Here is a 25,768-nt window from a genome sequence, read left to right as displayed (position 1 = left end):
CACACAATTCACAAACACAGAAAATAAATTTTTTTTTGGTTTGGACTGGAGTGTACTTTGGGGGTTACAGCACCCTTTAATGGTCAAGCCAGCCGGCCCTTTACTTATGACACAGGCGCACGCTTGGCACTACTTTGTTGATGCACGTGCGGCTACTGCGCACACAATTCACAAACACAGAAAATAATTTTTTTCTTGGTTTGGACTGGAGTGTACTTTCGGGGGTTACAGCACCCTTAACGGTCAAGCCAGCCGGCCCTTTACTTATGACACAGGCGCACGCTTGGCACTACTTTGTTGATGCACGTGCGGCTACTGCGCACACAATTCACAAACACAGAAAATAATTTTTTTTTTGGTTTGGACTGGAGTGTACTTTCGGGGGTTACAGCACCCTTAACGGTCAAGCCAGCCGGCCCTTTACTTATGACACAGGCGCACGCTTGGCACTACTTTGTTGATGCACGTGCGGCTACTGCGCGCACAATTCACAAACACAGAAAATAAAATTTTTTTTGGTTTGGACTGGAGTGTACTTTGGGGGTTACAGCACCCTTTAACGGTCAAGCCAGCCGGCCCTTTACTTATGACACAGGCGCACGCTTGGCACTACTTTGTTGATGCACGTGCGGCTACTGCGCACACAATTCACAAACACAGAAAATTATTTTTTTTTTGGTTTGGACTGGAGTGTACTTTGGGGGTTACAGCACCCTTTAACGGTCAAGCCAGCCGGCCCTTTACTTATGACACAGGCGCACGCTTGGCACTACTTTGTTGATGCACGTGCGGCTACTGCGCACACAATTCACAAACACAGAAAATAAATTTTTTTTTGGTTTGGACTGGAGTGTACTTTGGGGGTTACAGCACCCTTTAATGGTCAAGCCAGCCGGCCCTTTACTTATGACACAGGCGCACGCTTGGCACTACTTTGTTGATGCACGTGCGGCTACTGCGCACACAATTCACAAACACAGAAAATAATTTTTTTCTTGGTTTGGACTGGAGTGTACTTTCGGGGGTTACAGCACCCTTAACGGTCAAGCCAGCCGGCCCTTTACTTATGACACAGGCGCACGCTTGGCACTACTTTGTTGATGCACGTGCGGCTACTGCGCACACAATTCACAAACACAGAAAATAAATTTTTTTTTGGTTTGGACTGGAGTGTACTTTCGGGGGTTACAGCACCCTTAACGGTCAAGCCAGCCGGCCCTTTACTTATGACACAGGCGCACGCTTGGCACTACTTTGTTGATGCACGTGCGGCTACTGCGCACACAATTCACAAACACAGAAAATAATTTTTTTTTTGGTTTGGACTGGAGTGTACTTTCGGGGGTTACAGCACCCTTAACGGTCAAGCCAGCCGGCCCTTTACTTATGACACAGGCGCACGCTTGGCACTACTTTGTTGATGCACGTGCGGCTACTGCGCACACAATTCACAAACACAGAAAATAATTTTTTTTTTGGTTTGGACTGGAGTGTACTTTCGGGGGTTACAGCACCCTTAACGGTCAAGCCAGCCGGCCCTTTACTTATGACACAGGCGCACGCTTGGCACTACTTTGTTGATGCACGTGCGGCTACTGCGCACACAATTCACAAACACAGAAAATAATTTTTTTTTGGTTTGGACTGGAGTGTACTTTCGGGGGTTACAGCACCCTTTAACGGTCAAGCCAGCCGGCCCTTTACTTATGACACAGGCGCACGCTTGGCACTACTTTGTTGATGCCCGTGCTGCTACTGCACACACAATTCACAAACACAGAAAATATATTATTTTTTTAGCACTTGGGGGGAGCACCCCTGATGGACAGAGCACCCCCTGGACAACACTACAGCACCTCTTTAGGACTGGGACACTGCACAGGACTTTGGAGTGGACACAGCCCCTATGGAGAACTGACTGCACAACACAGTCCAGCCAGCCCCTATGGACTTTGAAGTAGTGGACACAGCCCCTATTAACAACAGCAGCACAGCACAACACAGCCAGCCCCTATGGACTTTGAAGTAGTGGACAACAGCAGCACTACACTACACTACACTACACAGCCCTAACTCCCACCCTCCCTCTTCACTGTCCACAGCCGAGTGAGAAAATGGCGCCGACGTGGGTACCTTATATAGGATCCAAAACCCGCGAGACTCGGAAGGCGGGATGATGACGTTTTGCCTCGATTTCAGATCCGAGTCAGGCGGGAAAAGTCGAGCCTGATTCGGATCAGACTCGGATCGGGGGGGCTCGGGGGGGTTCGGATTTCAGAAATCCGAACCCGCTCACCCCTAATTTCTAGTAATAAACAACACTTCTTTCTCCATCTCGTTTGTTTTTTTCTCTTATAATTAAGGACTTCTTCTCGTTTAAGATTCCAACTTTTTTCCTTAGCTTTTATAACTCTATCCTTATTGTATCCCTTACTCAAAAATTGTTTTTCCATTGCAGCCAGTTCATCATATATTTCTATTTTAGAACAATTTCTCCTTAGGCGCTGGAATTGACTGTTTGGTATACTATTGATCCAGTTGATGGTTACTATCTTGATTTATGTATGAGTTACAATCTGTCGGCTTGATATCATTTTTAGTCAGCAGATATTCCAGATATTTTTTATCACAGTCTCAATCTTTTTATATTGTTTATTAAATCTAGTGCAAAAAAGCCATATTAAAATTATCTTTATGGGGAGCTTTATCATTAACCTTTAGTAATATCAATTTATCCTTTGTGTCTATATCTGCATAAGTCTTATTTAAGGTTACACCATCACAAAACTATTGGATTAATATTTTTACCACCTGATTTTGAAAGGTTGTTTTGTATGTACAGTTACATCATAATCTCAAAAGTTGTTCCTTTGGTATACCATTAAGCCACTGAGGGAAATGGTTACTGTTATTATTTATATAAGTTTCACAATCCATTGTTTTTTGTAATTGAATGTAACTAAAGCTCCTTTATAACTTTGATTGACAAATCCAAAAAATTTAACAAATTGGACTGATATTAAGGAAAGCCTAATGCTGAAGATATTATCATTAAGATACTCACAAAAACTATCTAACAGGACCTCTCACCCCTCCAAATAAAAAGTTCATTGTCTATGTACCTCCACCAGTGCACCAGGTTTGCGCTCCAGTCATGTCCAGTCCAGACATGTGACTTCTCCCTCCTAGACATGAATACATTTCTATAACGCGGTGCAAACCTAGTGCCCATTGCAGTATCGATATCCTGCCTAAAAAAAGTCTTTCAAATTTAAAGTAATTATTTTGAAGGATGAAAAGTTTACCCTCCAACATATACTGACATAAGTCTTATCCAAATTGATGTGATTTAATGTGGGTTTTATAGCTGCTATCTCATCCTAATGTGTAATGATCATGTAAAGGGATGAAACATCTGCTGTAACTTAGATCATATTACTATCCCATATTACCATATCTAGTTTGTTTAAAACATATTTAGTATCCTTAAGATGGGCTTTTTCCATGCAAACCAATGGCTGTAGATAGTGGTCAATGTAGGCTGATAAATTTGAGTAATAACATTAGACACTGCAACAATATGTCACCCTGGCGGGTTAATCGTACATTTATGTACCTTGGGCAAAAAGTACAAAATAGGTATGGAATATTCCTCATTAATAAGATACTTAGATAAATAAACCTTTATATGTCTTCAGCCTTTAGTATGATGTAAAATATTGTGTGAGCATCACTATCCAAAACATATATTTTGCCATTGTGGTTCCTGGGATGAATATTGGTTTACAGCTAAAGAAACCTTTATGTTTTCCACATACCTATTTTATGTAAGCATACATGTGAGCATCCTCTCCTTATTAATTGAGTTCACCTAAGGTGATTGCATGTGCAGAGGGCCTCCACTTTTAATTATTTCACTTGGACTCTCACTACTTCTGTTTCAGTAAAACAGGGTGTGAAATAGGTAATTTTATGTTGTTCCTAATTTATTTTTAATTGTTTATTTACATATCATCTTTATGCTTGCAAGGAATTGTAACCAAAGAATTAGAGATGCCCTTTTTCTAATATTGGGATTTTACTTGGACTGCATTTACATGGAGTTCAGCTGCTGAAACAAGATTGGCACAAAAATTGTTTATCTTATTTCACAGGTACTCATACTCGTTCCTCAGGACCCCAAACAGTGCATGTTTTCCAGATCTCTTCACAGAATCACAAGTGAAATAATTAGCTCCACCTATGGATCTTTTAAAATATGTCAGTAAGTAATGATTACACCTGTGCACCTCCTGGGTGACCTAGAAAATGTGAGCTGTATGGGGTCCTGAGGACCAAGTTTGAGAACATCTGCCTTATTTCATAAATACTGTATTGTCTGATTGTATACAAGCTTGGTTACCTTTTTATAAGGTATATTTTTGCTGCCTTTCTGGTAGTGCCATGGTTTGGTTTCTATTGTTTTTTCTTGTATCTGTGCTGAGATGTCCATGAAAGATGATGTTTTACCTCTTTCTAAGATCAGAACTTGGTGTGAGAATCTGAGACAAAACTGTACTGCTCATCTCTACAGTATACAGAATATAGAATAACAAATGTTCTTTATAGTATAAGTCCCAGTTATGCCATATGTTTTGTAATGGGGTTGATGTGTTTAGTTTCTATAAATGAACCACAATTTCTAAGATTTTTCAAGCATTTGGTAAATAATTATCATACTATAGAAACCAGGTCATTGTCTAATATGCATAGGGTTAGTTCCTTATAATAATAAAGACTTTTCCTAGATAACATATGTCCACTCACTACTAAAGTCTACCACAACCAGTGTGATGAAGTGAAGTTCATCTTTACAGGCAATGTAGAAACAGTATTCACGAGGATATATAATTTGATGCCACATATATAGCAAGTATACGCATAAGGTGTCTTTATAATAGAAATAGGTTTAATAACACTATTCTCACTGTTAGCCAACATGGGAAGGTTTCATTGATTTGGGGGAAACTCACAATGTTCAACCCACACAAATCATACTAAAAGACCCCGAAGTAGAGCTCATGGTAATAGCTTGTTTTATAGATCATAAGCAAAATTTTAGGCAATGCACAGTGTTAAAGGTGACTGTTGGCTATGGGAACAAATGTGAGCCTTGAAGTTTCCATTGTTTCACCTCTCATGGAACCCTAAATAATCAGTCTCTTTTTAACAATATACAGGGATCTGGGAGGAGTAATATTGTTCTTGCTTTATAGTCTATTTAATAGTGTAGATTAAATAAGGAATACAGCATTTTTTGCTCTGATTATGTTATATTTGTTCCATAAATTTAATGAAAAAAGCAAGAAAATTATTTAAATTCAAAAATTTTTTCAAAAAGAGCAAGATTCTGTCATAGCTCATTAGTGAAGAAAAGGGAGGACTTCTTTTTAATATAAATATTTCTCTCTTGTTTTTTTTCTAGCAGTCTCACATCTAAGATGATTAAAAATGCTGCTGGTTTGAGCTTTTTCGCCTGTCACAACATCTCTTCTTTTAACATTTGTCTGACAGATTTTTCAGCAGTTTCTGAAACCACCAGATAATATATCCAGAAATTTGTAATTTTCTTGTGTTAAAAATTGCAATTTGCAACTTGGAATGTTTAAAAATTTTGGTTTTATAGCAGTTTTCTGGCGGTCTTGCTCTAATAAATCACTTGTTTTTGAACCAGACAATATATTTACTAAAAACATATTTTTTTATATTATTGCCAATCAATAAATTGACCCCGTTGTTGCTAGGAAGTTGACCTATGGTTGATTCTTAGCCTAGTTTACAAGTACCCCACTCACTATAGTTCCTCCTATGGTATTACTAAACCATGGATCACCATCATTACAGGATTTAAGCACTGAACTTCACAGTTCTTAGTCCCTCTGCAACAGGAAGCCTGAAATACTGTAGTGTACTCAGCAACATATCAGACATACTTTATAACTGCCCAGCTCCCACTAATACAAGAGGGCTAATTAAACTTACCAATCATGTTTCCACTTGACATCAGGGTGAATCTATTTAGTGTTCTTAGCATTAGCTGATAGATATTTACTCTCCCACACATTAATTACTTTTTGACTATTTTCTATATTTTTTATCTCTCAATACAATTATCATAGTAATTACTAGTGTGCTTAGCATTCTACAGTATTTTCAGCAAGCTGACATTTACTGTTACTTATCAGTGTGCTATATGTCAAATTAGTAAGAAGCATTATTGCAATTTATTTCATAGCAACGGTTGTTCATTATTGTTCACTGTAGCTTAGAAACTAGAGATGAGTGCAGACCCCCTTGTTTTGGTTATAATTCATTATCATGTTTTAGTTTTGACAAAACCACCTTCAAGTATTTTGGTTCGGATTCAGATTCAGTTTTGGATTTCTTTAAAAATCTATAAAAACAGCTAAAATCATGTAATTTTTACTTGTTTTTGTACCTTTTGTATTATTAACATCAATATCATTGATTTCCAATCAATTTTGACCACCTACCAGCACCTGAAATTACAAGAGAGGGACTTAATTGTAATCTGAAACATGCAAGATCCGTTTTTTTTAAATCTGACTTCCGAATTGCGAGAACACCCAAGCCAGAACTCAGTTCCAATTGGAACAGCAAAGTGATTCTGAACTGGAACTCGATTCAACTCTGAACCCTAAAAGTTCGGTTGTGAGGTGTGTTCGTATTTCAGAAACACAGAACTGCACATCTGTACTTACAACATTACACTGCATTAGTTAAACTAAACAATATACATATTTGGTGGTATATAGCAGAATGCATATATGCAGCATTTGTCCATCGATTTTGACCTTCAAATTGACAGATATAAACCCAAAATCAAACTGTTCGCTATGTAGGGTTGGTTTAGATTGTAAGTTTGTCAACCAGGATCTTTATATTGTCATCAAGGTATTATAAGACACCGACAATCAGATCACATGAAGTCCTTATTAAAAGTATCTTATTTTGAAGGTAAAGCAAAGCTTTGAATTGGCTATCTGGCTATTTATCTGAGCAAGTCACAGGTAAGTTTTGGAATCTTTTTAGATTTTGAATTCCCAGGTAACTAGATTGGATAAATCTATCTATCTATCTATCTATCTATATATTATTTTTTTTTAATTTTTCAAAATAGGTGTCACTACTTTTGTATTTTAGCAGTATAATGTTACTTAAATATATTAGGCATGCTTTCATTTTTGTTTTTGAAGGGGCAATACTTTATTATTTGGATGTGAAGTGGCACTATTTCATTTATATTTATACTACAGTATAAGTGTACATTCAAATAAGATTTATCTTAGAATTATTATTATTATTATTATTATTATTATTATTGTTATTACCTGATAACCGCACACTAGGGTTATAAGGTTGGGCAAATGGTATTTAGTATTGGGCCCACCATCTCTGGGTAGGACAGGACCCAATACTGAAGAGACCTATTGGATAAATGGTGTGGTTTTTTTTTTAAACACTAATACCTCTTTTCCACCAAAAACCCAGGTCCGACCAGGGTTTTTGGACTTGGTTCCAACCCTGGTCAGACCCAGGTCAGACCCATTTACATTGCACCTTTGATCTGGGTTACTCCCAGGTCAGCCCTGTTCACACTGAACTCAGGTCTGCTCTGCTATACTTGTGAGGTCATAAAAAGTGGGAGGTGAATGCTCCACAACCACCAATCAGCTCATTTTAGGCATGACCGAGGTCAGATAACCTGGGTTGCACCGTTTACACTGCACCATTACCTGGGTCCATCCTGGGTCCAACCCTGGTAGCTACCTGGGTTGGATTGCAGGGTCACTTGACCCAGGTTATTTTTCAGGGACCCTTTTACACTGAGCTGCGACCCAGGTAGACCCAGCAAAAACCCAGGTTTTTGCTCTGGTGTAAAAGGGGTATTAGTGCTAGCTCATGCCACTGGCAATGTGTAAGCTGTAAAAATTGGCACACATAGCAGAAAGCTATGAGTATTACATCCAGTGATTTGGAGGCCAAACTCAGCTGAAAATTGCAGCTATTTTCTGCAAGTTACTGCAAATTTGCAGCCTATTACATTCTGCACATCTCTTTCTCACATTCTTTCTCGCAATATTTCTCAGTCTCCCCATCTCATCCTCCTTTATCTTCCTCTCTTATGTGCTGATCTATCAAAGGTCAAAATGTCCTTTTGCCATTGAAAACATTTATTTTTGCTTCACCGTATATATATCAAAGGTCTCGCACCAGTGATAGCCTTCAGTTGTTGTGAGTTTCCTCTGCTTTTCAAGTTTATTTAACTTGTACCACCACCATACCTGTTCTATAATTGCCATCTCAGCATAGTGAGCTTTGGTCTTTGAATAGGTAACCAGTCGACTTGATGACATTCAGAATGTTGACAGGTCATTAGGGTGACATGAATTTAGGTCAACATGGTTAAAATGTGGACATATCGCAAATGGGAATGGGTATGTAATTCCAGCTGTCAGGATGCCTCCTGTCAGAATACCGACAGTGGCATCACGATGGTTGGTATACCGACATGGGTCGGGTAAGTATAGTTACCCTCCCCCCATCCTCCCTAACCTTCATTTTCTATAGCCTAACTAACCCCACACCCTAATCCTCCTTGTTAGTGCTTAAACCTAACCCTCCCCCCTTAGTGCCTAACCCTAATCCCCCCCAGTGGTGCCAAACCCTAACCCTTCCCCCTAGGGATGCCCAACCCTAACCTCCCCCCAAAAAAACCTAATCCAAACCCTGCTGCGCTCTCCTAAATAGAATAAGTAATTTAAAAATAAATGAGATAGCTTACAATAAATAAATATTGAAAACTTTCCAGACTCTGAAGCTGGCCACAGACAGAGCTATGTGCTCACGATCCGACATCATGTACGATTTGGCGTGAACTCTCCACGGAAGCTCCCAGCAGTCGTGAGCATGATTTGGTCCAAAAACCTGCAAATTTGACTTCCATTCTCACGATCCATCAGATCGTATGAATCGTGAGTTTCATCTTGAATTTTCCAAAACAACAGAATAGGCTCTTCAAGATTGGTGGGAAATTTATATAATAATAACAAAGGGAGGGGCTAGCCAGGGTGTATGAAAAGCAGCCACCATTTTAACCCTGTGCACATTCTGCTCTGATACTAGTGAGGCTAGGTTTATATCAGCTGAAACCTGTACATTGCTACGGTACTCTGCTTTATATTTGGCTTTTACCTTTTACAAAGTGTCTTCTATCTTCAAGTGTGTGCAACTGCATTCTATCCTGTTCCTGAATTCTGTACTGATGCATCCCTATCAGTATAAAGTTTTGGTCACCCAAACTGGGGTCCAGTTGATCCAGGAGAGGGCCCAGAGAAGGAGAAGAACATGTTGGACCAAAGAGGGGCTGCATTTGTTCAATTTAACTCTTTATACAACTGTGACAGCCAATAAGGCAGCATTAACAAAACTGTGCTGCATAGCAGTAATGAACATTTGTGTGGCAACAATACAACACTATGTAATTGTAAATATATTACATAAACATGTGTATAAACAGTACACAACAGCATTATCACCACATTTTATCAATCCCAATAGGTAGCCTGCTGTATGCTATACGGCGGGTCAGACACCAGATTGAACAGGCCAATACACACATGGCACAATTGCAGATTGTGGCCCCGGCTTCTAGCAATCTGTACTTAAGCCATATGTGTAGTGACCTTGTCCAATTTTTGTTATCACCACCATGTAGCATATAGCCTGCACCTATTGGGAGTGATGAAATTTGGTGATAGTACAGAAGAGGTAAAGAAAAATAAAAAACCTATCAACAAATTTTATCAATCCCAATAGGTAGCCTATTCCCAATAGGTATGCTATATGGTGGGTCAGACACCAGATTGAACAGGCCAATACACACATGGCACAAGTACAGATTGTGGCCCTAGCTTCCAGCAATCTGTACTAGTGCCATGTGTGTAGTGACCTTGTCCAATTGGTGTCATCACCACCATATAGCATACAGCCTGTACCTATTGGGAGTGATGAAATTTGGTGATAGTATAGAAGAAGAAGACATAAAAAAACATTAAGAGTAATGCGGCAAATCCTCCTCTGCATCCAGCTGAGCAATGTAAAAGGTCCTGCTTGTGGTTGGGGTGCTGGGTGAGGGAGTAATCTCCAAAAGGGCTGGGAGGGTACTGACATTGGCATTTGGAGGAGGCGAATAAAGCATATTGTCAGTAATATAGGTGAAGTCGTGCAAATTACTGCTAAGGGATCGAATGAGAAGCTCATTGACGAGCCTATGGAAATTCTTGGAATTTTACCGCATCCATTTTTCTCATCTGACTATTAATGTGAGCAGTAAAGTCGTCAATAGCATCAGAGGCTCTTTGAAGGATGCTTTCTGCTTTTTGTAGAAACAACTCCTCCTGTTCTGTGTGTTTTTGCTTTTTTTTGTTGGGTGGTATCGAGGAGGATGATGCTCCTGGTTCAATGGGTGTGGCCATTGTGGTGAAGTTTCCACCTCGCTGTCCCCGATCAAAGTTAGGTCGGGCATGATGGACAAATCAGGATCTTGGGTGGGAGTCTATATAGGAAAAAAAAAACAATATTAAAGTTATGTTTATCTAAAAAATTATTTTTCTATTTTTCCAGTTTCCTAACACCATGGAAGAGTGGAAGAGCATTGCTGAAGAATTTGAACAATGTTGGAATTTCCCTAACTGTGGAGGAGCCATCGATGGAAAACACATCTGCATCAACTCACCTGCCAACACCAGATCATATTACTACAAAGGCTTCTTCAGCATCGTTCTCATGGCAGTGGTGAATGCCAACTATGAATTTTTGTTTGTGGATGTCAGCAAGAATGGCCGTGCTTCAGATGGTGGGTCCTTCAAATAGACTGCTTTCTACCAGAGACTCACCAACAAAACCCTCCACTTGCCATCACTGGATGAGACAAAGCATGGCCTAAGTTAAGTTTTCATCGCAGACAAGGCTTTTGCATTACATGAACATGTGATGAAGCCATTTGCACAGAGGGGCCTGACCAGAGAGAAGAGGATCAACAACTATCATCTATCCCATGCACGGCACATTGTGGAAAATGCGTTTGGAATACTCAGCAACCTGTTCTGCATTTTCCACACCACCATAAACCTCTGTTTGGAGAAGATAGATTGGGTCGTGTTGGTCTGCTGTGTGCTACATAACTTTCTGCAAAAGAAAACTACACAACGAGGACCAGTCCCAGCTAGACAAGAAGATGTTGGACCCCCGGAGGAGATTGGCCAGTTTACATCAGTGTCTGCACTGACAAATTCAACAACATCAACAACACATGCCAAAGAAGTGTGGGAGGAGTATATGGCCTATTTCAACAGACCAGGTTTGGTGCCATGGCAGGAGGGCTATCTGTGAGATAAATGACTACAGTGGACAACTGTGATTGAGCAACAAAAAAACTTTTGAACTGTGTCTCTACTTACCAACAAATCCTCAGACAGTGCAATCACTTCTGCCACCTCCTGTTCTCCCTGTCGCTCAGCCATCAGGACCACTGACTGGTGTTGTGGCTCTCATTCACTTGTAAAACTTATAAGGTCATAGTACCAGAGTGTTGGGTGGTACACATCTTCACTGCCAGCCCCGGCGCTTTTGGAATCATCCACTTTTTGCTTTTCTTTTATATACACGGTACACAGATTCTGTATTTTGTGCAATACTGCTTTAAGTCAGCATCCGCAATGAACCTTTTTGTATATTCCAAAAGGACATTCAAAGCAGCCAATTATGTTGACTTGCGGTGGTACTGTCGACAGGATATCCTACAAAGGCACTCCTTTTCCTGGAGGATCTCTAGGAAACCGGTAACAAATTCCCGTTCACTATCCACGGACATTGCTAGGAGGAAAAAATAAGGACATTTTAATAATCTACAAATGTGAATTGTTTTGTAAATTTTTCATGTATACTTTTACCTTTTTTCAAAATTTTACTATATATTTTCTATGTTATTTTGGTTTTTTATATTAAATTTTTCAGGAATGTTATGTGTTTTAATATGTATTGTAATCAGTTTTTTTTCCAGTAATCTAATGTGTTTTTATATGTATTTTAATCATTTTTTTTACAGGAATGGTATGTGTTTTTATATGTATTATCAGTTTTTTTTATAGGAATGTTCTTTGTTTTTATATGTATTTTAATCCGTTTTTTTTACAGGAATGTTATGTGTTTTAATATGTATTTTAATCTGTTTTTTTACAGGAATGTTCTGTGTTTTTATATGTATTGTAATATGTTTTATTTTTGATGTTGCAATGTATATGTTTATGTTGTTGACATACATTTGTTTATGGTGGTATATTCAAACATCATAAACTAATGTATCACAGCAACAAAACAAATTTTATATATGTATCGGTGTTGTTGTAATTTTTTAATATTTGTTGTTAAACTAAATTTTTTTAATCAATTTATAAAATTTTTGAGTGATTTTTTTAATGTGAGGTTATTTTATAGATGTCACGTCACATTGGTGGGTAGGTGGGTGGCACATATTGGTGGGTAGGTGGGTGGCAAACATTGGTGGGTAGGTGGGTGGCACACATTTGTGGGCAGTGGGAGGTTAATGCATGGCCCAGCCACCACCCGCCTCATTATGGTGGGCAGTGGCTAGATCATGCATTTATAAATGGCTGGCACACATTGGTGGGTAGGTGGGTGGCACACATTGGTGGGTAGGTGGGTGGCACACATTGGTGGGCAGGGGAAGGTTAATGCATGGCCCAGCCACCACCCACTTCATAATGGCGGGCAGTGACTGGGTCATGCATTTAGAAGTGGCTGGCACACATTGGTGGTCAGTGGGGTTGCGGTAAAAACAGTACCAATACTCACCAAACTGCGGTAATCCTGCAGGCTCTATCATGCTTTCCTTTTCCACTCTCCATGATGCTGCAAAATATGGCGATTGGGCGTGTCCAGGGTCTTGTCCGTCAAATTCCCCAATGTACGATACATTGTGAGTATAAAAAATATCACAATTTGGATCAAATCATGTCTAAGATTGACAAATATGGCCTACAGCACGCCAAATCTGAAGATGCAAGGTGCGATGAGTGGGGACGCACATCAGCATCGTGATCATGAGTGGAACTTCACAGTTTGGCCATATTTGACACGATTTGTCCTCATGATTCGTCAAAATCTTCCAAATCGGGTAAAAAATCGCCATGTGTGTGGCCAGCATAAGGTAAAAATGTAATAGACACAGATTTGCTCAATTCTGGCAATAGATTTGCTAGATTTAAAGTGGCTATGCATTTTAGTTTTAAGGCAAAAACAATCAGGTTATTTTTACCTTAAACTAAGTGCCATTCTAAATCTAGTGGCTATGGGCCTGATTCCAACTAGCTACACACTGTCAGATTTGTTTCATCAGGATGACAATCTGGACAATTATTCGGCTACAGGTAGTTCCCGATATCTGTGATACACACTTTATAAATTTTTCTGAAAAATGGGATGATTTCTCATGGAATTGTTTGATGTAAAAAATCAAACAATGAGCTGGTCAGGTGCAGAATAGAGAGCTGCTGTCAGTGTCACTGCTGAGTGCAGTCCTGTCAGGTGCCATTAGATGCTCCCATCTCCATTTGTGCTGTCCCATCTGCCAGAAGTCGGCCCTGCAGTGCTGACCACAAAACTGAAAGCTGAACTAACTGAGGGATGGCATGCAGCTCAGAGGTGGCAGCACACAGTGTGGGGGAGAGACCTGATTCCAGAGATCCCACTCAGGAGGATCAATAACTGGGATCCTACAAAGGAAGTGACTAAGTTTTATTTTTTATGTCATCTATCTACAGTCTTTATCTCTCTAAGGGATTTCTACATCTATCTATCTATCTATCTATCTATCTATCTATCTATCTATCTATCTATCTATCTATCTACTGTATCTATCTCTTCGGGCTGTTCTACATCTATCTATCTACAGTGTTTCATTGTCTGGGGGATTTTTACATCTATCTATCTATCTATCTATCTATCTATCTACAGTCTCTATCTCTCGGGGGTGGGGGTTCTACATCTATCTATCTACAGTGTTTCATTGTCTGGGGGGTTTCTACATCCATCTATCTATCTATCCATCATCTCTCTCTCTCCTTCTGGGGGGGTTATACATTTATTTGTCTACAGTGTCTCACTATCTGGGGGGTTTCTACATATATGGATCTACAGTACAGTGTCTCACTCTCTGGGGGGTTTCTACATCTATCTATTTATCTATCTGTCTACAGTCACTCTCTATGGGGGGGTACTACATCTATCTATCTACAATCACTCTCTATGGGGGGTTCTATATCTAGCTATCTATATATATATCTATCTATCAATGTATCTATCTTTCTATCTATCTACAGTGTCTCACTCTCTGGGGGATCTCTAATTCTATCTATCAATCAATCTACAGTCTCTAACTCTCTGAGGGGTTTATACATCTCTGCCATTTGGGCCTCAATGTCCTGTCAAGGGCAGAAAAGCCCTTTGGACCTTGTTGGATGTTGCCCTATTGTTGCTGGTTGCAAAGGGGCCCCCATAACAGTTTAAGATTCAGGGACCCACAAACATAGATCTGCCACTGGTTGTTACAACTTGTCACTCCATTCATAAAAAAGCAAGATACTGTACTCACTTAAGACCAGCCATCACTCATGAGCAAAAACTACTTGCAACATTAAGGTTTTTGGTGACAAATCTTTTGCAGATTTGAAATTTACCGATGCTGTATCTCCTCAATCTTTGGGCTACATAATCCCAGAAACCTGTGATGCTCTATTTGCAGCACTGAAAAAATAATATTTTAAGGTAATTTTTATACAACACATGATGCATACAACCTTATACATTGTTCCCAAACATACACTTTCATGGCCAAAATAAGTGAAACTTCAGTTCAAACACAAACATTATTGCTGTCAATATGTTACAGTAAACAAAAACAATTAGTTATTACATTACCTTATCAGTGCATATGTTTCAAAAATACTAACAAACAGGCAGCTACAGTATAATTACTGATAAGTATAACTGTCTCCATGATCCTGTGGTGAATGTGTATTGCTTGCCATAGGTGGATAGTATGTCTGCCTTGGGTCAAGTATGTTTGGTGGATATGTCCTCATTGTATGTTGCTGTTGGTACATGGGCTGGTACATGTGTGTTTGCATGTATTGCCCACTTGAAGTTATGGTACCGGTCTCATTAAATCTCACCTTTATTATAGAATATATCATGTATCAGTCTTTCTGCATCCTGCCTATATTTGAAATCTAAATTTCTCATATTTAGAGCTATAGTGACTCCAAAAGCATCAAATGAATCTGTTGGTTTTTAGAAAAAAATCTTTGTATGACTCTAGAATGTGGTGTGTTATTAAGTCATGGCTACCCCCAGATGTGTGGGCACTTAAAAAGGTGGGATCTAAAAAAAAAAATAGGATTACACTTGCTAACATTCATATACAAATAAAAAGCAATTTAACACCTTCTATTAGTAACACAACACCACCATTAAATGAAAATGTATAAACTATATTTACTGTACAATGTTTTTTTGTAGAACAACAACAAATGGCTAGAGAACACAGGAAAAATGACAAAACAAGTAAAGGCCAGTATGGCCAGGCCACTGTAGATGTGTGTGGGCATAGAGCAGGCACAAGAAAGTACAGGTATAGTACATGCATGAGTTCCTTTAAGGTAGTTAAATACATGTTATTTGTGTAATGACCCTTATACTAACATAAACAATTTCTTACACAGTGACCAAGGGCACACATAAAAATAAATGAGGAAATTGTGAGAATCCCTGAGAGAAGCAAATAGCTTGAAAATTACCAGATATCCAGTACTGCAAAAGCTGTAGTACACTGTGTATTGAAACTTACTTTAGGAACAAACACATACTATATAACCCTATAGTCATCTCAGATAGCAGCACAGAGGATGACATACCTACACAAATGGGAGATGGAAGAGAAGTCATTGGGTTGAGAAGGCAACAAAACATAACCAAACACAGGGCCTGATTCAGAGCCGGACGCTATTTGCGCTCGCTCGTTCAGAAAAAGGGGCCGGGTATTTAAATTGAGCCCTCACTCTTTGCGGTCTGTTGACGCCTCCATGTCTGAGCGAGCGAACAAAACATGCGCTCGCTATTTTGTAAAGACGCCCCCTGGCCGCTCGCATCATACGTCATCTCAGCTATTAATTAGATTAATCGAGTACATCGAAAGGCGCCTGAACTGCTCGCAGTGCTTGTGGTTGGATTTTCCTACCGCAATCATGCGAACAGTTCAGGCTAAGAAACAACCAAGTGACGTGGTCGATGACGCTGCTTTGTTAATTATGCTCACCCTTAAAATGCCCGTTTTGACCGTTTGGCATGCCTGCGTTCGGATCACCACTCCCCGTTTTCAAGCACCTTCCCCTGTTACCACCCACAAACGCCTCATCCTGTCACTCAAATTAGCAGGCACTCGCTGTTTTGCGAGCGCTCGATTTCCGACCGCAATGACTGGTTTGCGCATGCACATTACGACCCATATGCATGCGCAGTTGTGCGAACATCGCTCGGAGCGAACGAGCGGCCGCTTACGAGCGGCTCTGAATCAGGCCCACAGTACAGAAGAAGTTGAAAGTTTGGTGAAGGAATGTACAGTATAGTGAAAATAAGGTTCATAATGGATCAAACACGTTAAGTGGAAATAACATTAAAATACAACCTGAATTTAACTAAATCTCAGGGTAGTGGCCAAATTCTAATAAAAAAAGAGTTTGATGTGTGTTAATAAGAAGTTTTTTTACTCATATGTGTACCTTTACCATGTTCATGCATGTTAAATTTGGTGTGCAAACTCAGTGCATGTTTTTCCTCAAAATTTACATTTGAATTTTAGACTGTTAAGCACATTAATGTTTTTGGAATTGACTTATAGAATAGCTCATGATTACACAAACTGGGTCCTTAAGGCACCCCAACAGGGCAGGTTTTAAGGATATATTTGCTTGTATAAGCAAACTACTGTATACAAGATACTAATTTAGAGAGTTGTCCTAATGCATGGATCTCCTTAAGACCTGGCCAGTTGGGGTGCCTTCAGGACCAAGTTTATAAAACACTGACAGTTTTATTGAGATGTTTTTTTCCATTTTAGATTGATACATTACTGTTACTTTGTCTTAATGGTGGGACAAACTTGTAAGCTTTGAAAAAGTAAAAAGCTTGACTTACATTACAAGTGTTCTTTTGTTTTTGGAATATATAAGTACATTCTTGAGCATAACACAAACTACAACATAAAGCCTCCCATAATGTCTACAATGCTGTGCTCCTGGCCTACAAAGTCACCTGTGTAAAGCTGGTAAATTCATGTAAAACATACTTGCACACAGGTGATTGGTATCATATCATAATAGTGTTTCACCAGGTGCAAATCATTTGTAGTATGACGGGAGTGGCATTGTGTGTGGGTAGGTAAGATAAAACATTACCTGATATTGTGATACTGACCTGTATTGCTGGTTTCAGAGGTGAAAATATAAAATTATACCCTCATGCACGCATTACCAAATATAGATGCTGACAGTGTGAATTCTCATACAGTTTGTAGGATGTTTGCTTGCTGACAATAAGGAAACCACATGGTTTCTTGAGTTAAATTAGGTTTTATTAGTTATAATATAAAGCATGGAATAGGAAGTCATACTACACTACTCAGTTTGAGCATAAAAAGAAGACTTGCAGTATTGTGTTCTCCTGAAAATTTACCAAAAAGTGTTTTGTCAGTTGTATTTGCACCACAATGCAACATACATTGTGTGTTTTTATACAAGACCTGAGCATTACAAGAACTGTCCAAGGTACTAGTGGCAGATGGACCGACTTCACAAAACAGTAATAGCATGTTGCCACCCACAAGGCAGATTAGGTATGGATGAAAATTCATATGACATGGTGAGATTATTGAGAATGCACACACACTGGTCGATATCGGGAGATTGCGGACGAGATTTTTGTGCTTGGCCGTTCGTGTTTGTGGGCAAACGTTCGTGTTTGTGGGCAATATTTCTACGAATTATCGTCAGAATTCCGAAACTATCGTGCATGCACACTATTCAATAAATGAATCAGATTTCCTGATTATTGGCAAATTGGCCCAATAATTGTGTAATGTGTAGGTAGGTTTAGAGTTGTATTTGTTGCACAGCTGCTGCTACTTTGTATGCAGAGGCTGTGCAATAATATGTTAATACCACAGAAGGCATCTGTGTAAATAGAGACCTCCTTCCAACTTCTACGATTTGCTGCTGCATCAGAGGATGCAGCCATCATGTCACTTGCGTGAACATCGGCCATCTAAATAAACCCTTAGGTTACTAAGGATGGCCGTGAAATTAACGCAGCCAGGGCCAGAGAAGTAGCCCTTGTTTTCTGGGATGCTGACCATTCCCACCCCTCCCTGCCCCCAAACAGCTGCAGCATGTCAATCATGCTGTGTCTTAGGGGGCACTGCAACCATCATCGCAGACACTGATTATCACAGTGCAGATCTTGTGCATGCACCAATTGGGAACCATCGATGTTGTACACAAATCATTGGGTTTGCATACAATTCTGAATCAGGCCTTACAGTATTTCATCGCAATTGTGGCACTTCTTGCAAATTGGTACACAAGGAATAAAGCTTTTAAATACTGTATAAACAAAAGGTTTAAGGCTCAAACCTGTTTTCATACAATTATGGTTTTTACAATTATACTAATGTACATCAATCTAAAACATAACCGCTATTTAGTATGAAAATAAAAAATAAATACACACATTTAAATTCAATAACAAGAAAAATCAGCACTAATAAATTTAGCCAAAATCAATTGTTTAGGATGTGTGACAAAATGTTACCAGTATTAAAAACCACAATAGTAGTAGTAGCAGCAGTCGTCTTAGTAGTATTCTTTGCAGAATGACCACATTTGTTAGGATTGGAAAATAGAAGCCAACATACTGTGGGTCAGACTTAATGGCAAAATATCACCCTGTAGGCTTTGAGGTTAATTATATTAACCTCTGTAGTGCTCTCCTTAACCTTGTTTCATTGACTATATGCTGCTTCTGTAGAATTGATATGTATTATAAAGTTGCTTACTGAAGATAAGCAGTTACAAAGAGATGAACACAGCAAATTTTATATGACTACAGTATATACTGTACAGTAAATGTCTGTACAAAGTAGACTGTTCATTTTTAAAGAAAAATGATGGCTCTGCATTACTTTCTTGTACAATACAAATACAAATTAGATTTCCCAATTTGACAACATATTTGCAGTTGAGACTTCAGTGTAAAGGATATAAAAAATATTGTTTAAATGGGCATTTCAGGAATGTGAATAAAAAAAATGTATGGGACTGGGAATTTAAATACAATTAACAAACATATTAAGAACAACATAAAGGTTTTTGGTTTAAGTTTAGGATTCATGGTTATTTATTTCTCATAAAGGGGTAAATTTACTAAGATTCGTGTTTGGGCGAGAAGGTATTCTCAAGTGAGTTTTGCCTGTTTTTCTGACTCGCAAATTTACTAAGGTCAAACACATGTGAACTCGCAGGAAACAGGCATCAAAACTTGCATGAGTTTACAAAACCCGACCAAATACACCATCGTCCAAACTCGCAAGTACTTTCCATAGAAAGTAATACAATACAGAATTTACCAAAAATTTAGTTTTGAAACTTGCACTGGAAATTAACAAACTCACCCCAAAATATACTTTTCCAATAGATGACCTCCTGAAGTAAGTGTTTGTGTGAGTTTGGATGTGTTTGCAAGTGTTCCCATGTGTTTCTACTTGCAATTACTGGTAACACAATGATGATGCATATAAAAGATTCCAAAGGTGCTGCATTGTTTTGTGTGCTGCTAAAATGGCTGAGTTTTGTTCCACTGCTGGCAACTTCATGTGTCTGGGATTTCAGAGGCTCTACCAGCAGGCTAAAAATGAAACTGAGCAGGCTCAGGAGGTAATGCAGACAGCAGTGGATTGGGCCGCTGGGCTAGTTCCCGCTGGGCCAGTGCCCTTGGTGGCTGGCAGCTGCCCAGCCCACCCCACACCCTTCAATGACTATCCCCCCTCGGGCTTTCCCCCATTGCTCTGCAGCAGTCAGCTCCAGTCGGGCAGCTGAACAGCGCAGCAGCATGGTGGCCATCTGGTCCTTCAACAGTCTGAACCCTACCCCACCTCACCTCCCCTCCCCTCCCGCATGGTCTTGTCTTCCCCAGACACCGGCCATCCCACTGCCGTGGGCTGCACTGTGCAGCTTCAGTTCCACGTAAGTGCAGAATCCAGTGACTGGGTTAAAAAGAAGAAGAAATATGGCCAACGGGGGTTCTGCTGTGCATACCCAGCTGCAGCAGCTCCTCCCACAAGCCTTTGCAGAGCCTGCCAGTCACCACTGATGGCTCCGCCTCCTGCCCCTCTGTGGCTGGGCACGATTCCCCACCTACAGGTCAGCATCCTGCATGGCGACACTGGGACAAGCAAGCAGTGACTTGGTAGCCAAACAGAGTAGCTGAATGTACTGTAAGTGGCTGCAGTGGCAATGGCACTGGTCGATGAAGGGCAAGGCTGAGACACACACTGGGGCTGGGGCATGGGCTAGGGGGAAAAGGCTGACTCACTGGGGTTGGTAGGAGAATGAGGCTGACATGCTGGTGCTGGGGGGAGAATGTGGCTGACATGCTGGGACTAGAGGAAAATGGCTGACATACTGGGGCTGGGAGGAGAATGAGGCTGACATGCTGGGGCTGGGGGGGAAGAGGATGACATGCTGGGAGGATAATGAGGCTGACATGCTGGGGCTGGGTGGAGAATGAGGCTGACATGCTGTGGCTGGGGGGGAGAATGAGGCTGACATGAACTGGGGCTGAGACACACACAGGGACTGGGGGGGAAATTAGGCTGACACACACTATGACTGGGGAGAGAATGAGGCTTACATGAACTGGGGACACATTGGTGGGAAATGAGGCTGACATGCTGAGGCTGGAGGGGGAATAAGGCTGACATGCTGAGGCTGGGACAAATACTGGGGGAAGAATGAGGCTGACACAATGGGGCTGGGGGAATGAGGCTGGGACACATGCTGGGGCTGGGGGAAAATGATGCTGACACAAACTGGGGCTGGGGGATATGAGGCTGACACACACCGGCTGGAGAATGGGGTTGAGACACACAATGGGGTTGGAGGAATGAGGCTGACACACACTGGGGCTGAGACACATGCTGGGGAATGGGGTTGAATCACACACTGGAGGTGGAGGGAATGAGGCTGACACACACTGGGGGGAATGAGGCTTATACACACTGGGGTTGGAGGGAATATGCCTGACACACACTGGGGCTGAGGAAATTGGGATGGGAGACACATTGGGTCTGAGAGCATAACACACTGGGTCTAAGGGCATGGGGCTGAGACACACTGGTGCTGAGGGAATGAGGCTGTTAGCTACAGGTGGGCCTGGGGTTGGAGAGACATATTGGGTCCTGGAGACAGACAAGGGGGCCTGGAGATGGAGAGACATGGAGCTCGGGAGATGAAGAGACACAGGGAGCCTGAAGAACCACAAGGGGCCTGGAGAACCACAAGGGGGCTTGAGGATGGAGAGATGTAAGAAGGTCTGGAGTAACATGGGGGCCTGGAGAGACACAGAAATTCACATTTTGCCCAGCACTAAAACCTCTGTTACTATACATTTTCTGGTTACGATGATGACATTGGTTGTATTTCTACATAAACAGGCATCTTCCAGATAGTGTGATCTACATGAATAGTGAATATCAGCTGAAGACGTTGCTCAGTGAGGCTCAATTCTTCAGAGGGTCCCCATGGCAGAGAAACCACCATATAGGTGGAAGAAAAGACTTCGAAACTGACTGGCCTGTACCTAGTGCAGAGGTATGGCAGTGTATCATTCACCAAGATTTCTGTTGCCGACCCTGCTACCCTCAGCGGCTTGCAAAAGCACCTCCAGGCCCTAAAAGGAGGGAATATACTGCCCTACTCAGACCCATCCCCTCAAATGACCAGCACCCATAAGGGCTGCTTCCAGAATTTTCCCGGGCTAGTTTTCTATCCCAATCGGCCCCTGAACGCAGGTATCAGAAAGGCTGTGCAGGCCACATTTTTTTGGGAGGCATTTGAACCTGAATGCATTGGCCAATGCCGAGGTCATACAGATTTCTCGGCTGAACTGTACTAACATATTCCATCTGTATGACCAAGTCAAACTGGACTTAGACCCTGACCCTAGGGCACACCTGCAGTTTATGGGCGGCCCTACTGATATCAATCATGATGTCAGTACTGGACTTCCTGCTCTATTAGCGCAGGAAGTCCACTTGGGCTTGTGGGAGCCGAGACCCTCCTGCAGGGTCTCGTCACAAGCCCGATGGTCGCGATAATCGCGGCCATCGCCAGGATGCTCGCACTAGCTGTGGTTGGTCACCCACAGCTTTGCGAGCAGCCTGGAGGCCGAAACAAAAAAAAAACTGCCCTGATTCAGAGTGAGCCATCGTCAACAGAAAGCACCTCTGAATTGGGCCCTCTGTTGTATCCGGTGATAATTTGAGCATAGAGAGTGGTAGACATCTCATCACTCAGCATTTTAGCAGTAAGTATCATGTCTTTTTTTGGTAAAGTAACCTAAACATATTTTTGCCTTAATAATGTAATATCACCTTGTATTTGTGGTTTAATGTTTTTCAATATTGGCAAAGTCATACATCAGAAATATTATGTGTTCACCACGTCGGCTCCATTAAATGTGACATTAACTTTTGATGTGTTGCTTACTTGCCTAAGCCTCCTGCAAAGATAATACACTTTCTTTGAAATAGCAGCATTGCTAGATACTTCTGATATGGTACGATAGGTTGGCAAAAAACATTATGATATGTCCTTGAACTTGGTTTGTGTGCATAGAAATCTAGATAGATAAAGTAGTATGCATTTTGGTACCCAATATATCTATTTGTAAAATAATGTAAGGCAAACTAAAACCACACTTTGATCATTTCTCTTTATTGCAAATGTGCTTGGGTGACACCAGGGGCGGATTGGCAATAATATTTAAGGGGAAGATTCCCAGTGGGCCACCACCTGTGGGGCCACTAGGGCTGTTATAAGTCCTGAAAGTGGGGCTGACTGTGCACAATGTGCTCATAGAGCGGGGTGGAGCACAGCCACGGCTGTCAGTGAAGTTGGAACAAGCATGATTACACTGACTCAGAGGACTGGCCCTCTCCACTACTGGGGGTGGGTGGTCTTCTGCCCTGATATATCCAGCCTGCAGCTGCTGTGTGCCTAGGTGTGAGGGCCACATCTGGGTGTAAGGCTCTCCTGGTACATCAGCCAGGCTGTCTCTGGCTGGAACACAGAGACAGAGCAGCTCACTGTGAAAATGCTCCCCCCTTTGTCAGGTTACTGATGGTACAGTCTGGGGAGTCTACTGATTACTTTCAGTTTCACTCTCCAACCGAACATGCACGTTGGCCGGGAGCAGGCAGACAGGGACAAAGCAAGCTGCAGTCCCGACATGTCATCCAACACTGAGAGGTGTACACTGCCCAGAACCAGCACATGGTGGAAGAAGAGGAGGATTGAGTCTGAGCAGGATGAGTAGGTGAATGAGGTAAGGCAGTGTCACATGTCTAGCTTCTCTGTTGTGGAACTACAAGTCCAAGCACACTATGAAAAGCTCCTTCCAGGGCATGGGTGGATTTGTAGTTCCATTGCAGGAGGCACACAGTCTGCCTAAGCTGAGTTTTCTGAATCAGGGGAAGACAATGTGTGGGGGATGCGGCCAATTTCCCGACAGTCAGGATGCTGGTACTTAGAATGCTGGCGCCGGAATCCTGACACCTGTAAGAATTCCAGTGCCAGCATCCCAACTGCCAGCATCCTGACTGTAAGTACTGGGGTTAGTAGGCAAGTTAGTGTTAGGCACTAAGGGGAGGTTTGGTTTTAAGGTGTAGGGAGGGGGAGGTTAGGTATTGGCACAGGGGGGAAAGGGTTATGGGTAGGGATAGGGGGAGGGTTAGGATACTGACCAACAAGTGTTGGTATCGTAACTCTGTTGGGATGCGGGCAGTGACATCCTGACCACCAGGATCCCATGCGCTGGCAATACCCAAACCTTTTGTGGCACTCAGCTGCTGGGAATCTGCACATCCTAGCATGACTTTCCATAGATTTAGGTTGTTCTAACAGCAAAACTGTTGCATGGCATGCTGGGAAGTGTAGTACTACTGCAGTTGGTATGCCAAACATTGCCTCCACCTGTACTATATCATTAACCCCATGATCTACACCCTGCTGCAGTCTATGTGTGGTCTGTTTTGGTTGGTGTAAATTAGGGATGCTATAAGCCCTGTAATAGAGTGTGGTGCAGGTTTACTGCATTTTTGGGATCCAAATGTGTCCCCGATTTTTATTTTAGAAATATAGCAAAAAAGGTAGCCTCCAAATGTGCCATTTTGTCCAGTACTGTCTTTTATCTGTCTACCTGTCAGTACTGGCAAAACCCCTCATACTCAGCATAGTCCTCTAGCATCTTATTGATCACCTTTTTCCTTTAAACATTGACTTGATAGCCACTACATGTTGATGTCATTGTTTTTTTTTCCCTACACAAATAGGCGGCTTCCAGATAATGTGATCTCTTGCATGAATAGTGTAAACCAACTCAAGACGCTGCCTGTCCAGGAAGGATCAATTTCTTCAGAGGGTCCTCATTGCAGAGAAAACATATAGGTAAGAAAATAGTCATTCACATGCTCGCTTTGTTTATTCACTGCAGAGAGGTACTGGGGCATGTCCATTTGCTCTCGGAGCGGTGGGCATTTCCCCAGCACGACGAAAACAAGTGGAAAAATGGCTCGCAAGCATGGCGTCTTACACAAGGTCATGCCCCTTGATACAAGACCAAACCCCATTTTTTGGGGTGCGTGCCTTAGGCGTGCGCACATGGGGCCACTTTACAAGAATTTTCCAGGGCCATTTTCAACTCCCAATCCTCCCCTGGGTAACACTTTACTAGTTTGTAAAGTTTCACATACAATACACAAAAGTTAATTAGTAGTCCAGTGGTGCAGATATAAAAGGGACAATACTGTATTGATCAAATTTATGACATAGTACAATATTTTATCAAGAAGGTTGTCTTTATGTCTTAATCTTTGACATTTGTTTCCAGATGTGTGCTTATTAATATTGACTTAATGTTTTCCACTTTTTCCCACAGCAATAATATTTGCAAAACAAGGTAAGTTTGTTCTGGTTTGCACCAAATTTTGGATGTTCTGTGCCCTAAAAGCCTTTAATTGCAATTTGTCTGTTCAGTTTTAAGCAAGCTTATTGTAACATGTGTTATTACAAAGGGTGTGTTGATTAAAAAACCTATATGTACCCCTTTTTGCAAAAAATTACTCTCAACATTGTTTACACTCACTATAATGTAGTTCAGATGTACACATAAGTCTAATTTAATACCCTAAAAAATAGTGTATGTTTGCAAAAGGAGCAACAAAAAAACAGTTACATGTTCCCTTTCCCTTTATGTGCCTTGTGTAAAATTAACACCTAAATCTAGAGAGAAGAGATGT

Source organism: Taudactylus pleione, unplaced genomic scaffold (assembly GCF_031769625.1).
Source record: "Taudactylus pleione unplaced genomic scaffold, aTauple2 ptg000041l, whole genome shotgun sequence".
Lineage (NCBI taxonomy): Eukaryota > Metazoa > Chordata > Amphibia > Anura > Myobatrachidae > Taudactylus > Taudactylus pleione.
This window is presented reverse-complemented; position numbering follows the sequence as displayed.